Here is a 17,595-nt window from a genome sequence, read left to right as displayed (position 1 = left end):
CTCTAACTGTATCAAGGTTAAGGTTAGCATAAGAATTTGAGTTAGGGTTAAGGTTAGAGTTAGTGTTAAGATTAGGGTTAGATTCTAATTATGGTAGAGTTAGATTTATGGTTGGATTTTAGGGTAGGGGTATGGTTAAGATTAGTTTTAGGATTAGAGTTAGGGTTAACGTTAGTATTAGAGTTAGCGATAGGGATACGGTTATAGATAGGGGTAGAGAAAGGGTTTAGGTTAGGGTTAGGGTTAGTGTATGAGTTAGGGTTAGGGTTATAGGTTGAATTATGGGTGAATAAAACATTACATTTAGGGTTAGGATTAGGGTTAGGTTTAAGGTTTGAGTTAGAGTTAGGGTTAGGGTTAGAGATAGAGCTAGAGTTATAGTTAGAATTAGACTTAGAGTTAGAGTTAGAGTTAGTGTTAGGGTTAGATTTTTTAGTTAGGGTTAAGGTTAGAGTTAGGGTTATAGTTAAAAATAAAGTATAATTATGGTTGAGTTAGATATATTGATTAATGCTTTCAGCCTCCTAGATTCAAATGTAGAAAAACCTATTATAAAGAAACTTATCAACATACTGGACAAGATCATCAATGAAGACCTAAGACAGATGTAAAACTATTAGAATGTTCTGAAAAAAAGTTTCATAAAAATGTTCTAGAAAAAATATCTAGAGCCATTTCACTTGGACATGTTGATTTAGCAACCGAGATGGAAAATGTAAACATGTTAGAGAATATTTTCTCTCTATACACTAAGTTATGAAACATTGATATATTCACCAAGGAAACCCACTAGGCTATTGACCAATTGCAAAGAGATTTATGATTCATAGGTACCACAATGAAAGAATATATTATATTTTTAGAAGTTACTAATGACTCAAATTAGGCTGGTTGAGTTCAAAGAAAAGGATACTAATATTAGATCCACTCTTATCACTATCTAGCCCATGTGGACACCTCACATGGAATTATTACACAAGGAACTAGCCTATTTAGAAACATTGATAAGGAAAGATTCCCATCGTTCTACCGATGAAGGTTTAATTGACTTGGCTGCTAATCTTGAAATATATATTCATTTACTAGATGCATCAAGTGATAATTGGGTTGCAACTCTAATGATAATTTTGGAGTTATAAAAGTCATTTTTGGACAAACACACTATAAGTGTACCACCCACACAATAGTGTCAAAAATGGGGGATTATACAAATTTTGAAGAATTTTTATCAAGGAAAATATCTACTTAGGAGTCAGAGAATAGAAATGAAGAATTTAATCCAAGAGCATAAAAACACAAAGTTAGCTTTAACATTTTTGAAGTTTTAAAGATTTTGTATAAAAGCCAAGAAGGGAACATACATTGTATGATTTATGCATAAGGGAATGTATATGCCATGATAAAGTGTTTCTGCCACTTATGTCAATGGGGGAGATTGTTAATCTCATTTTAGTTTGAACATTATAGTGACAAAATGTATAGCCATTATTCAAAAAAGAACATTGCAAGCTAAGTGCATAGTATATGCCAAGTGATAAGAGAAAGGCGAGCAATCAGTGCAAGATGATTGATAAAAAAATTTTGTGTATAATTTTCCAAACAATATATGTCGAGTAATATGACTAGTCAATGTTTAGCATTCTATACATGTCAAGTAATTTAGTGCTGAGTAATAGTAACTACCAAGGTATACAAGAGTCAAATAACAACATTTAAAGCACAGTGAAGGTTAAGCATTAGAGCCTATTGATGTTGAGTGAATAGATTTTGGTATAGATGTTTCTTATAGCATAAACTTCTATGTAAACCATTTTTGGCAAACCTAATCATGAATTTATGAATATAAGACATAAGTATGGAATCATATTATGAATCAATATGCAATGCATGCAACCAATCAAATCAAGGGAACCATAGCCATTGATTATAAACTACTCCATCTCCAACATTGCTTATTTAAGAAAGGTAAACACTGAGAAGTTTATCTACACACAAGGAGATGGATGATAAGAGTTTAGAAGGAATTCATGGTGGCTATGATGGCTATGACAGATTTATACAAAGAAGAATCTTTATAAGAGGAACATAGAAAAGTAGTGAGAGGTTTAGAAAGGATAGATATAATCAAAAGGATCCAAAAACAACTAGCAAAGAGGAGATCTACCATAGAAAAAAAAGGTTCTAACCCAATATCATGTGTTGAATCACTCAAATAGGTGATACAGAGTAAATCTCTTAACCAAATACTCCTAACATGTTGTTGTAAATCTCTTTACCAAGTTCTTACTTAATTGTGAGTCAAAATCATTTAGCAAGGTGAGACCTAACTATGTTTGCAAGACATTATAGGGTAGACCCCTCATAGGGTAGATCATAGTTTATGATCAAAACTTTGAAGCCATAATTAGCCAAACAATATAACTACAGTAGTGAAGATTTGTGGGTGTTATCTCCAACCCAATTTTACCTTCTCTTTTGAGGGTTTTTAGGTAACCAAAATAGTATATATTATGTGTTTATTTACTTTATGCTATGGATAGTTATTTTAGTTTACATACAAAGTTATGAGGTAGATGTACAGTGGATCATTTTTAAGGTGAAAATTTTAAAGTGTTGATACACCTCCCCATCTCTCAAAACTCACCTTCCAATTATAATTTCCAACAATTGGTATCTGAGCTTTGTTCTCTAGAAAACAAAGTTTGACATCTTTGGAGGTAATATCATGAAGATGAAAGTCTAAAAGTTGGGAACAACTATTGAGAACTAGAAGATTGAAATAAAACTTTCCCTACATCAACTGAAGGAGGCAAGAGATGAACTATAACATTTATTTAAGAAATAAAGGAGATACCTATTCAACAAGATGACACTAAATATCAAGAAGTAGACACTACTAGATTATATGAGGATATAAGGAACTCAAAAGAGTTTGATGTAACAATTATAGATCTGATGGAAAAGAACAATGCCCTAAGTGAAGAAGTCAGTAACCTAAAAATAGAATAAGAATCTCAATCAATAATGTTGTGTGAGACAACTAAACTAAAAAAGAAAGATGAAGAAGATAGAGCCATGATTCAGGAAGAAAAAAAACTTCTAGCTTATAGACTTGACGAGAAGACATCAAATGTACAAAAGCTTACAAATATGCAATTGGATACAATGAATCAATTGATGTTTGTGAATCAAGAACTAAATAGAAAAGAAATTAAGATTAAAACTTTAGAAACATAGAATACACTATTGTAGAATGAATTGAAGGCTAAGAAACAAAAGGTTAACAAGCCTAGTGAAGGCATCAAGTACTTTGAGAAACTAATGGAAGCACCAAGGCCAAAGAATGACACTGGTGGTTTGGGATATGGAATATTATAGTACTAAGCAAGGAAAATCTTCTAGTAGTGGTCAAAAAAGGAATAATAAGAGAAAGTACAAAAAACCCACTGGTCATCATTGTGGAAAGTTGGGTCACACAAAAAATGTTTATAGGAGAAAGATTGGAAATCAAAACCCTAAGGAACCTTTTTTCTATTGCTAGAGAAAATTGACAAGGATGCTACATTCTTTGGAAATTATGAGGAAGAAAACTCTAGAATAACTATTAACATGAAAATTGCCTCTATCATAATTTTTTTTTAAAAAAATTGTAAAGAAATTGAAAGATAAGTTTAAAGAAGGTGTAGAAAAAGAGGAAGGTCAAGAACCTTTGGAAATTACTCAAGGTTTGGGCAAAGACTAAGATGCTAAGGAAGAAGATGTCAAGGAAGAATTAGCCATGGAATCACCTAAGGCAACTGAGAAGAACAAGAAAGAAAAGAAATAGGAAGTGGAGAAACCAAAGAAGACTATGAAGAAGTCACAAAAAAAGCTAGTTGTACCTTTAACATGGTCAAGCAAAAGGTTAGTCACTACACAGGAAAAATAAAATATAAAGCCCAAAGGAAAGAGAGAAAGTGCCACAAAAGAGCTGAGCTAGCCTATTAAGAGGTCAAGGAGGAAGTACAATCCTCAAAAGGATTTAGATGAGGAGAAGACAAACTCTAACATCTTAAGTCAATTCAACATGGTAAGATGAGGATTCAGATGAGGAGAAGATAATCTATGTGAAAATGGTAAAACAAATGCAAATTTATTAGGCTTTTCACATATAGATTTTGATAAGTAAGGGAGTGTAGACAAGAATGATATTGAGGAGGCCATATATGACATGATGATAAATTTTAAGACCACTCCTCTAAAGATTTCCAGCTCCATACCAAAAGGCATGTATGATAGATTTGAGCAAGAGTGACAATTTAGTTTGACTACTGAAAGGAAAAAAAGAGAGACTACATTAGCACAAGTTATGCATGATTTGTATAAATAGATGATTGCTAAAGAAATTGATAAAAAAAAGGAGATTTTTCTCCAAAATATAGAGCATTCCAAATACTAAAGAGGCATCTAGAAGATGTGGTAACCAAGATCACATTGATTTGGAAATTTATTTATGGGTTATCCACAAGAGCTATAATTGAGAAAGGAGAGAAAGAAGAGGGACATATTGCAAAAGATGTTTTAGCAAAGGAAGGTATTCTAGAGGAGATAGAAGAAATTTTTGAGGAACAATAGGATTCACAAGATCTTTAAGTGCTGAGTGCCAGTCCTAACATGCAGATGAAGAGAGTCAACATGACTCAATTATTATCAAGGATTTTCTTAATAATACATCTCAAACTGTTAATCCTTTGACCAATGATGATCTAAAGAAGCTACAGAAAAACTCTACCAATGTAGCTATTCCATGCACCAACCCAGTATTGGTGAGAATAGGTGAAATAAAGAAGGAAGAAAGTGCATCTATAGGAGAGAACAAACAAGCTACACCAAATGTGCCTCTATCAACTACAAAGGTAAAGGGGAAAGACACATAGGATCTATTGAAAAATCAAAGTGTAAAAATTTGAACAATAGATTGTCACCACAAAGATGCCATCTTCTATGTCTAACATAGTCATTTAGATGAAATAGGTAGAGGCACAACCAACAATTACATCATTGACAAGCCTAAATAGTTTAGGCTTACTAGCTATAATGATCATTGAGAAGGATGGAACTAAATTAAACAAGAGGAAGGAAGAAAGTCCTATACCCACTCCATAATCATAGGGTGAAGTATAGAAAGAGGGAGAAAATACTAAAGAGCACAAGTTGACTACTCCTAAGGAGAAAATTTCTATATAGACACTGGTTACCTTACCAACTTCTACATCTCCTCTCAATAGCCAAACTCTTCAAATTTTGAGTACAAAGGAAATCCCATTGCAAATATCAAGGTTGCATCCTAGCACATCAAAGAGTGTTGATGCTACATCATTTGAGGATGTGAGATTATATGAGGTGATTGAATTATCTAAGTTTAATCTAACAATAATCACCATTGAAGAAATGAATAATCTTTAGGATGCTCAACAATGGTATAAAAGACAAGAAATTCTAAGGAGGGAGCACAAGTATAAGCAAGTGTCATAGGAAATCAAAGATCTACTTATAGATACTTTCAACCTCCCAGATTCAAATGTAGAAAAGCCTATTATAGAGAAATTTGTCAATATAGTGGAAAAGATCAAAGATCAAGACCTAGACAAAAATTTAAAACTATTAGAAATGTCTAAAGGGAAGTTTCATACAAAAGTTCTAGAAAAAATATCTAGTGCCTTTGTACTTAGATAGGCTAATCTAATAACCAAGATGGAAAATGCAAAGAAGTTGTTAGAGAACTTTTTCTCTCTATACACTAAGCTATGCAACATTGATATATTCACCAAGGAAACTCAAGAAGTTATTGACCAACAACAAGGAGATTTTCAACTCATGGGTACCACACTAAAACAATCTTCTAATAGTAGTAAACTAAATTTTCAGTGGTTACTGAAGACTTAGAGTAGGCTTGATGAGTTGCAAGAAAAAGATGCTAATATTATATCTACTCTCATCAATATCCATCCCATGTTAACACCTCACATTGAAGAATTGCACAACAAACTAGCCTATATAGAAATGTTGATGAAGAAAGATTCCCATCTTTCTACCCATGAAGGATTAGCTGACCTAGTTGGTAATCTTAAAATATAGATTCATTCACTAGATGCAACAAGTGACAATTGGGATGTAGATTTTAAGATAACTTTGGAAATACACAAGAAATTCTTGGACAAACATGCTATAAGGGTACCACCCACATGACATAGTGTCAAAAAGGAGGATTATACAAATTTTGACTTTTGAAATGTTGAAGCATTTTTGCCAAGGTACATATCTACTCTAAAGGAGTCAGAGAACATAAACAAAGCATTTACTTAGGGGGTGTAAAAACAAAAAGGTAACTTCAACATTTTTTGAGTTTTTAAGATTTTGTATAGAAGATAAGAAGAGAAGATACATTGTGTGAATCATGCATAAAGGAATGTGTATGCCATGACAAAGTTTTTTTTCCACTCATGTCAATTGGGTAGAGTGTTAATCTCATTTTGGTTTTGAAATTATGGTGATAAAATACCTAGTCATTATTTAGCAAAGAAAAATGCAATCCAAGTGTATAGTGCACACCAAGTGACCAAAGAATGCTGAACAATTAGTGTGAATCAGGTGATCAAAGAATGGCATACATAAGTTTTTCGGTAGTATATGTTGATTAATATGATTTGTTAGTGATGAGTAATAATATGTGTCAAGAAGATAGTATGTACCAAGTGAATCTAATGTTGAGTAGTCTATACATGCCAAGTGATTTAGGTGTCGAGTAAAAGTAAGTGTCGAGTTATACAGGACCTAAATAACAACATTTAGAGCATAGTGAAGGTCAAGCATCATAGCCTATTGATGTCGAGTGAATAGTTTTTGGAATAGATATTTTTTATGGCACAAACTTCTATTTAAACTATTTTTGTCCAATATAATCATGAATTTATGATAATAAAAAATAATTAAGGAGTCATATTATAGAATCCCTATGTAATGCATGCAAATACTTAGATTAAGGGAAGCATTAGAAACCAATAAGCATCGACTACATTCATTTAGTCTGACCTAATCCATCTCCACCAATACTGATTTACAAAAGGTAAATGTAAGAAGTTTATCTATGAACAAAGAGATGAATGCTAAGATTTTAGAAGGTATTCATCATGGCTATCATGGCTATCATAGTGTTACACAAAGAAGAATCAGTCTAAGAGGAATGTAGACATGAAGTGAGAGGTTTAGAAAGGATAAATATGATTAGAAGGATCAAGAAACAACTAGAAAATAAGAGATCTAACATCAAATAGAAAGGCACTAATTGAAGATCGGGTGTCAAATCATTCTAATAGATGATACAAAGTAAATCTCTTAACTAAGTAGTCCTAAAAGGCTATTGTAAATCTCTTAACTGATTTCTTACTTAGTTGTGAGTTAAATCCTTTAGCAAGGTGAGAGCTAATAGTCTTTGTGATCCTTTAATAGGGAAAATCCCTCACAATGTAAATCATAGTTTATTATCAAAATATTGTAGCCATAATTGGGCACACTTTACAATTGTGGTAGTGAAGATTTTTGTGTATCATCCCCACCACAATTTTAAACATTCTCCTTAGAAGATTTTTGTGTAACCATAATCTTATGTGTTGATTTACTTTATGGTATGGATGTGATGCATGGATATTTATTTTAGTTTACATGCAAAGTTATGAGATGGATGTATGGTGAATTTCTTTTAAGGTTAATTTTTTAAAGTATTGATTCACTCCCAATCCCCCTCTTATAACGTACTTTTCCATTAGCATTTACAACATTATGGTTAGCATTAGAGATAAGGATAGCATTAGGGTTAGGAACTAGGTTACGATTAGGACCTAGGCTAGGATTAGGGTCAGGGATAGGGTTAGGATTATATTTAGGACCCTTCACACTAATCGAGTTATGGATAGATGCAAGGCTTAGAAAATATAATTGGAGAAGGGTTACATTTATGAGTTTTCATAGGGTCATAGCTATAGTTAGGAGGGGAATGAGAGTTAAGATTTTAGATTATATTTATTATTATATAAGGTGTCCTATATAATAATAAGAATATTTTCACAATCATGGATAAGGTTGGGGAAAGAAGGGGGCCATGGTTAGAGTTATTGTTAGTGTTAGGTTTAGAGTTAATGTTAAGGTTAGATTTAGAATTAATATTAGGGCTATGATTATGTTTAGATTTACATTAAGGAGGGCATCTTGTTATTACTACACATGTCTATTACCATAATAGAGCAATATAAAAATTGCAATATTCCTTAAGTAGTTTTACGATTTTATAAGTTACATTTATAAATGGACCATTGGTTGATGTTAATTATGCTTCACATGAATAGTGTACAATTAAGGGTTACTAAATGTTATTGAGGTAATGATTACACTTAAAATGAGTATAAAATGAATAGTATGCTTTAGAGTAGGTTAATAGTTAGAAATAGCACATCAATTTTGTACATAATATAATGATCAACATATTAGTGATAAATGTCATGTAAAATATTTAATATTAAAAACATAAAGGTCAAGATAAAAATTTTGAAATATTTACAAAGTATATTTGAGAAGAATTTGAACTAAAAAGTTAAATCAATTATTTATTATTCTAATACATAGATGAAAGGAGAAATATATCTCCTAGTACAATTATTTAGATGAGGTAATAAGTGAAAATTGAAAGATGTGAAATTATTAAATGGACCATGTGTATGTTTATCCATAATGATTTAAGTACAACACATATTATTCAAAGATTAAAATTATATTATGACCTTTGTTTGTAATATGATCATCATAGACCTCTTTCATGATAGGTGGAAACACATCTATATGTATCTGGAAACATCTTCCATTTCAATTATTTCTACCCCTTCTACATGATGAATTGAGAAATTTTCATTCTCAAGTGTTTTTACCATAGTTGTAAAACATTTTTAACTTATGTGTGCAAACTTCTCAAACTCTATCTCAAAAGAATGATTTGATCCTATAGAAGTATTTGGGCTCATGTCAACAATGCTTGACCATCTATCAAAGACTCCAATCCCTAAAAGAATTCATGAAAAAAAATTTAGAAAGTATTAACACCAACAAGAAAGAAGAAAAAATGTATACCTAATCAAAGGGATATAAAATTTAAATCAATACTGGTTTTGAAAAACATAATAAGTCACTTAGTATAATCAAGTGTGGAGAAAATGAATATAAAAACCATATTGCATTAAAATTTGTAATGAAATTTTTCGTATGAAAACATGGTAATATTATGACCATTCATAGATAGTGAAGAATAGATGAAAATACTTTTCAAATATTGAGAAGAAATGTATTGGTTGATAGTCATAAACAACAATCATTGTGACTTATTTAAACTGAAGTGGTCCTTCTAATTTGAATTAATGTTATAGCTACCTTAATTTGAGGACCCAATTGATGATCATAGTTAAATTAAAAAATTAGAGAATTAGTATAATGAAATTTCAGCCTAATGGTACTTACAACCATTAAAATGTGTAAATAATAAGATTATCATGTTACATTGAAAATATCTAATTTTAGTTGTCATTAAGTGTGGAATATTAACCATCAATGTACATAATAAGAATAAAAAAATTACAATTCATGATGATAACATCAAAATATAGGAGAAGAAATAAATATTTATTGATAAATAATACATTGTAAAACATCAATGATTTTAAGACTTGTCAATCTACATTCTTGTACTTTTCTCTTTGAAAGTTTTTTTCCCCACTTTTCATTTTCTCATAGCTGTCATATGTGAAGGGTGGTATTTATCCCAAACATTCTAGTGATTTAATACAAGATACAACCATAAATGTGAATCTCACTCTTTCTCTTGGACCTATGTCAATTGTGGCTTTAAAAAGAGTTAGTGCTTGAGATTTATGAAAGTCAACACCCATGCCAACCTTAATGGTAGTTGGAAGGTCCTACCCCTTTGCAATGGTGCCCTTGTTATTATTTTGGGATGATGACCATCAAGCAGTACTCTAGAGTAATTATCAAATTCAACTACAACATATGTCAATGGCTCAGGTGGAGCAGTTCTTTGTTGGTAGACAATATTTATAATATATCCCAATGATCCATTCACAAGATGAATTTATATTCATAGATTCAAATTTAGAATTACTCTTGCATTGTTACTAATCAATAAATCAATATCAAGTTCTTTGATTCAAAAATCTTCATTTCGGTTACCGTTCCTTGACTTGGTTGCAAGGCTATGTGGATGGCATAGGAGCACCTTAGGTAAGGAAAATCCCTAATAGTAATTTTGGCTTGTGAATGGTCTATCCAACCATTGAAAAAATAAGGACTAACCATAAATTCCCAAGGTGTGTTTAGATAGTGTATAAATAAGCCGAGTTCAAGTGTTATTCATGATGTAGTTGTTAAGACCTAGTTATTACTATAAGGCCCTGATAGGGTCAACTATGGTCAAACTTACAAAATACCTAAAACTTGAGGGATAGGTGTTAAAATGTGGTCAAGATGTGTTTTTTTATCAAAGTGGATGGATTTGAATCAAAATATATTGGTTTGAAGTGTTAAAAGGTCACCTTTGCAAATATTGCAAAATACAAAGTTGTCATGACAACATTTCCACAATTTTAGGATGAAAGAATAAAGAGGTTTATTGTTTGAATTGAGGATATAAGAAGTTGAGAATAATATATATAAGGAAAAACCACTCCATTTTGTGGGTGGGTGATTGCTTTGTATGAATTGTTCATGAAAAAGGAGCAAGCTATTAATAGGAAAAATATTATTTTTGGTGTGAAATCTAGTTTTTGGACTGATACTCTAACTGTTTTTCATGGATTGGATTCTATATAGCATGAAACTAATATGTGCATAATTTTTTGGGGATTTTGAATACATTTTGATAGGGTTTGAAAATTATCTAGTTTTGATTTTCCTAAGCTAGTCTGTACATAGTAGTCTAAACAAGAATGACTATTACTTGAGTTTCATTGGTTAAAACCTAATGGCCTTTGGGATTCATATCAAAGCCTTTGTACATTATGTAAATATGCATTTTTGAGGTTTTTTGAACAAGTTGGGTATTTTTGCAAATGAGCTCTAGGCAAGCTTAGAGTTGTTTGGCTAGGAATTATAATACGTGCAAGAGACTTTGAATGATTTTTCTCGATTAGTTTTTGCCAATATTACTTGGGAAAACCATAAAGGTTGAGTAAAGTGTACAAACACCAAAGTAGAATGTCTAAGAAGAATATCCAATCATCAAACAATGTGAGTTGGTTTCATTTCCCTAGAAACCCTCAAAAATAGGGTTTTCTTGAGGTGTATAGTATAGACACTTTGGAGGGCTAAATCCTATAAAATAATTGGGTCTAGGTAGATATGAAAAAAAGTATAGGAGACATAAAAGTGGCTTGTTAAGGAATTTTGGGAGCTATAGAAAGTTCTTTTTTTGTAGGAGGCCTAATTGGGGCTCATACAACAAGGCTAAACTATGCAAGTTTGTACTTTTCAAGTTGAAACCTTGTAAGAAGATGGAGAATGGTTAGGAAATATCCAAGAACCACATGAGGATGGTATACACACCTAATTATCTTGGTGGGAACCACAAGTGACTCTGATGGCATGTGTATGCAAGAAGATACATGTATGCATTTTGAAGGGTTAGGAGAGTAACTCGAATTGACAAGTGAGTTTCTAGGTTGGAGTAGACTAGGAAGAGATCCTCTAAATTAGGGTGTAGAGAAAGAACCTTAGGAAGGCTAGGAGAAATCCTTGGATAGAGAAAAAAGGATCTAGGTGTAATAAACTCCCCATCAAAGTGGTATTGGAGCCATTAAAAGGCTTAAGAAGTGAGTAGTGGATGTTAGTAGAAGGAGAATCCATAGGGGAAAATACTATGGTGACCAATGTAGAGTTGACCAAGGAGGTGGAAGAACAAAGGAGAAAAATGGATGAGAAAACTAGGATTTTCAATGAAGCTATAGAAGAAATGAAAGAAAAATTGAAGGAAGTTGCAGAGACAACTTTAAGGAAATAAGATGTTGAAACCAACACTAGAAAGGGAAAGGGAAAGGGAAAGGTGGAAAAAGAGGATGAAGTACCTAAACCTAATCCTCCATTAGCTGACCAAGAACCATTCCTCAAGCCACTAAAAGAAATAGGATGGAAAAGTCTTGAAAGTATCCCAATGTTTCATGGGAAGATGGATGTAGAATTGGTCCTAGAATGGATTGAAGGCATAGAGAATCACTTCAAATGTGATGGAGTCATAGAGGCTCCAAAATTCAATGTGGCTAAATAAGGATGGAGAGGGAAAAAACTAACATGGTGGAAGTTTGTACAGGATGAAAGAGAAAAAGAAGGGAAGAAAACAATAGCTAATTAGAAAGCTATGGTAGCCAAAGTGAAGTAAACATATATGCCAGAGGATTATGATATACATTTGCATAAGAAGAGACAAAAACTAAAGAAAAGAGACCTAAATGTGGCTTCTTACATAGAGGAATTTCAAAAATTGTGTCTTAGGTATAGGGTTCAAGAGATAGAGAGTATAAATGATTAAGAAACCATAATGGGCTCAAATGGAATATACAAGAAGAGCTAAGTTTATTCAGCCTCAATACCCTACATGGATGTTATCAAATGGGCCTAAAAGTGGAGGAAAAATTAGAAAAGAATTATGATACAAGTTTGAGAGGTAGAGGAAGGGAAAAAGATTTTAAAGATGGCTTTAGGTTTGGCTCTAGTGGCAGAGATAATCAACCAAAAAACTATGGAGAGTCCAAGTTGACTAAACAAACAAGTGAGGCAAGTTAGAGAGGTTTCTATCATAGGGGAAAAGGTTTAAACAGTGGTGGAAGAGGAGGATTTGTAAGTAGGTAGAGGCTCATACTTTATCAACATGAAATGTTATCAATGTGGAAAGATAGGACACCCTACCTATACATGTCTAGATAAGAAATTAGCATCCTATGGTAAAAATTAGATGGTATATGTAAAAGAAAGGGATTGTAAAAAAAAAACTAAGGTGAATCTTGAATTAGAAAAGGAATAAAATCTAATGTTTAGAAGGGTTCTAGTCAAGGAACCAATAAAGGAAGAAGATAAGTAAATGAGGGCTCTTTTTAGAACTACATGCAAGATACTTGGGAAAGTGTGCAAGGTCATCATAGACTTAGGGTCTACTAATAATGTGATATTAGAGGAGGTAATACAAAATATATGACTAATAAAGATTCCTCATATGTATCCTTATAGGTGACTTGGTTATAAAAGGGTCTTAATATCTTGGTGAATGAACAAGTGTGGGTGGATACTACTATAGGAAAGTACAGGAACAAGATCCTTTGTGATGTGCTTCCAATGGATTCTTGACATTTATTACTAGGAAGGCATTGGAAGTATGATAGAGAGACAATTCACCATGGAAAGCAGAAAAAATACACCTTTAAGAAGGATGGAATCACCTATATAATATAATCTCTGATATAGGAAGATAAAGTGGAAAAGATATATGCCAATGTCTTGGTAATAAGTGGGAAGGGATTTCTTAGAGACTTGAAAGAAGGGGATTAAGTTGGTTAGACAATTATAGTGAAGTCAAAGGAGGATAAGTCACCAAAACAAGAACCCATACCTCTAGAAGTACAACAACTATTGGATCAGTTCAAAGACATAATATGTGATGGAGAACCACCTACATTACCCCAAAAAAGAGCAATGAGTCATCAAATTGACTTCATAATAGGTGTATCTTTTCCAATAAAAGCTACATACAAGATAACACATGAGCAAAACAAGAGATTACAAGGCAAGTCCAAGAGTTGCTTGACCAACAATTGATTAAAAAAAGCATAAGTACATGTGTTGTTCTAGTTTTCCTACCCCCTAAACAAGGGAGTTAATTGGAGAATGTGTATAGATTCTAGGGAAATAAATAGGATCACAATAAGATAAAGATTCCCTATCCCTAGGATAAAAGATTTAATGGACTATCTTGGTGGAACTAGAGATTTTTTCAAAAATTGGTCTTGAGAGTGGCTATTATCAAATAAGGATGGAGGGGAGTGAGTGGAAATCTTCTTTTAAAACCAATGGGGAACTTGATGAGTGGTTGCTAATGCCATTTGCACCAAGTAGCTTTATGAGGGTAATGAATGAAGTCCTAAAAGACTACATGGTTGTGTTTGTAGTAGTATATTTGGATGACATGCTAATATTTAGAATATGAAACACTTGGAAATTGTGTTGAGGAGACTCAAAGAGGAGAAGTTGATAGTAAATCTTGAAAAAGGTGAGTTAATGAGGGAAGATTTTTTTTACTTGCGCTTTGTAGTTTCCCAAGGAAATTTGAAAATGGACAAAAGCAAGGTAGAAGAAATCTTGAATTGGCCTACTCCTAATTTTGCTACTGAGGTGACAACTTTTCATAGACTAGCCCAAATTTATACAAAATTTGTGATGAGGTTAAATGAGATTTGTGCTCCTATGAATGACAGCATAGAAGGAGGCATAAAAACCAAGTTTTTATGTACTAAGGCAAAAGATGAGTATTTTTAAAGATTGCAGAAGGATGTAGCAACCCAACCAATAGTGGTCTTTTGAAGATTTGAAAAGTTGTTTATTGTAGAATGTGATGCTAGTAACATTATAGTTAAATAATGATAAGCAAGGAGGGAAGGCTTGTGGCATTTTTCATTGAGAGGCTCAATGATGCAAATTCAAGGTATTCAACCTATGAGTTGGAACTATATGCATTAGTTCAATCTCTTAAGAAATGGAGACACTATCTTGCACCCAAGGAATTTTTTTTCTATAATAACAATCGGGAACTTAGTTTCATAAACACATAAGAGAAACTCAACCTTAGACACATTAAGTGGGTGGAATTCTTACAATCCTATACCTTTACAATTAAGAAAAAGAAGGGATTCAACAATAAGGTGGTTCATGCCTTAAGTAGAAGGTCATTAACTATTCAAGAAATCAAGTTGTAGAGAATAAGCATTAAGGAGTTCATAGATCTTTATAAGGAGGATAGTAATTTTGCAGAAGCATATAAGGTATGTAACAATTTTGCGAAACCATTTCTATAGTTAGTTTTTTGAATTTACTTTATAAAAATGTTTTTTGTTTAAAGGGAAATAATTATGTGTGCCAAGAGGGTCTATGAGGGAAAACCTCATTCAAGAAAACCATAATGGGAGTATGAGTGGTCATTTTGGCCTAAATAAAACCCTAGACCTAGTTGGCCCAATATGCAAAGGGATGTAAGGAGGTATATAGAGTAGTGTGGGATATGCCAAAAAGCTAAGGGAACCTCATCAAATTCAAGACTCTATCATCCATCAGAAATTCCCAATAGGCCTTGGGAGTGCATTATTATGGATTTCATAGTTGGCCTACCTAGATTAAAGACACAGTTGGATAGTGTAATTGTTATGGTTGATAGGTTTAGTAAGATGAGCCATTTTATGTTAGAAACAATATTCCACCAATATAACTATGAGGATGGGGAGTGAATCAGTTATCCAATAATTATAACATTTATCTTCTTTAAACAAACTTAACCATTCAACCAAAATAAACAAAAACCATAATAATATGCACATAGACAATTGCACCATATATTTTAACTAAAAAATTGCTTGATTAGAGGGAATACCTCCATTGAAATGATGCCCACAAGATGGACCCTATTAGGAGCCTATTACAACATTTAGTACATCTAACTCCCTATTAGGAAACTTTGAATCCCAATTAGGAGATACCAACCCTGTTAGGCATTGTGCCAACCCTGTTAGGAGTTATACTATAATGTATGCAAGATGAGCCCCTTTGCACGAACATGCAATTTTAACTACAAGAAGAGCTCATTGCTCAAACATGAAATTTATTATTATTTACTTCCTTCCTTTATTTTTTCAACCAAACCAAACACTATGAAACCTTTTACAGTAGGTCATGAACCTTAGATCCAAATATCAAACCTCAGATCGCTTAGTAAAACCTTGGAAATGAAGTTTCCTTCACTTTTGCTCTGCTCTAGTCAACTTTCCATTTCACTCTCTCTACTTTTTTCAATCACTTTTAATTGATAGAATTCCATCCCATATATGATAAAGGAAAATATCTTTCCTTTATACTGAGTCCAAAAAGAAATTCCCTAAGTCAACTATTAGACCTTCTCAATTAATCATTATAGGACCACATTAAGAACACATTACACTTAGCAATAACATTAATCTTCCATTTTGGAACTTGGATATATTTTCATACACTTAATATTAAGACAAGTGAACTTAATCGCATCATTAACAACATATCTTCTTCATATCCTCAACATCGATTCTTAGAATAATAATTTTGCTAAGAGATATAAAAAGTATACCAGAACATGCTTCTATAAACTCTATCTGAGAACTAAAATCACCAAAACTTACATAAACTCTTCCAGACTTATCATTGATTCATCTAATGTTAACTACATATACTAGATACTCAAAAGTATCTCTCATAACCTCAGATAGTGAGAATATTCAACTATCCATCTATACCAACTTGATCTTTTTGTTGTTGTTCTCTTAGATACCATAGAGGAATACTATGTTGACATCAATGAAAAAATTAGTCATGAATGTAACATATCATCATAGTAGCATATCTACAATACCTCCCATAGGAAGATCATTAGCATTCATGCTTCCAACAATCTCCCGCTTTGGGATTGATGGCAATGTAGATGAAAAAATCTAGTGTCAAGAATACCAACAAAAGATCATTAATCTTTCTTTTCAAATCCTCTTCATCAATCATTTTCACTTATTGATATACCTTAATGTGATTTTTATCAAACTATCATTCCATGTTGTGTTTTTTCTTACTAGTCTTTTCTTCTCCCCATGATGTTCTTCCTCATGATCTTCTCATAATGTTTTTCATGCCAAACTTCTCCCACATTGAGATCAATATCAAAGGTTTCAACAACCACCAAACTCTACAACAACTAATTCTTACTAAGTCAAGTGTCCAAAGACACTATTCAAAACAACATTCAACAAGAGTCCTAGATGACTCTATCCATCATAGATACTCCCCCATATAAGAAGCATCATCATTCAGCCCAGACAAACATTACTACTCTATTACACCAGAATGATGCACTCTTGCATCTTCTATTCTAATGTAAGAAGGGACACAACCCCTATCATATCTCGCAAATACTCAAAATTCTCTTTGGGAAGAGGCTTAGTGAATATATCTACAATCCTCTCTTTAGTGTTCACATGCTCCAATCTAATTTCTTTATCTGCAACTTTATCTCTCAAAATATGATACTTAATAAGAATGTGCTTAGTCTTTGAATACAACACTAGATTCTTAGACATGTTTACTATGCTTGTGTTATCACAATGTATGAAAATATGTTAACTAATTTCAATCTTAATATATTTTAGCTTGTACTTCATCCAAACAATTTGATTACAATTGTTTACTACTGCAACATATTCTTCTTCCACTATACTTTGTGAGGTACAATCC

The sequence above is a fragment of the Cupressus sempervirens genome, chromosome 8 (assembly GCF_028749045.1).
Source record: "Cupressus sempervirens isolate cs-2001-9-10 chromosome 8, ASM2874904v1, whole genome shotgun sequence".
Classification (NCBI taxonomy): Eukaryota; Viridiplantae; Streptophyta; class Pinopsida; order Cupressales; family Cupressaceae; genus Cupressus; species Cupressus sempervirens.
Note: the sequence above shows the minus strand (reverse complement) of the source record.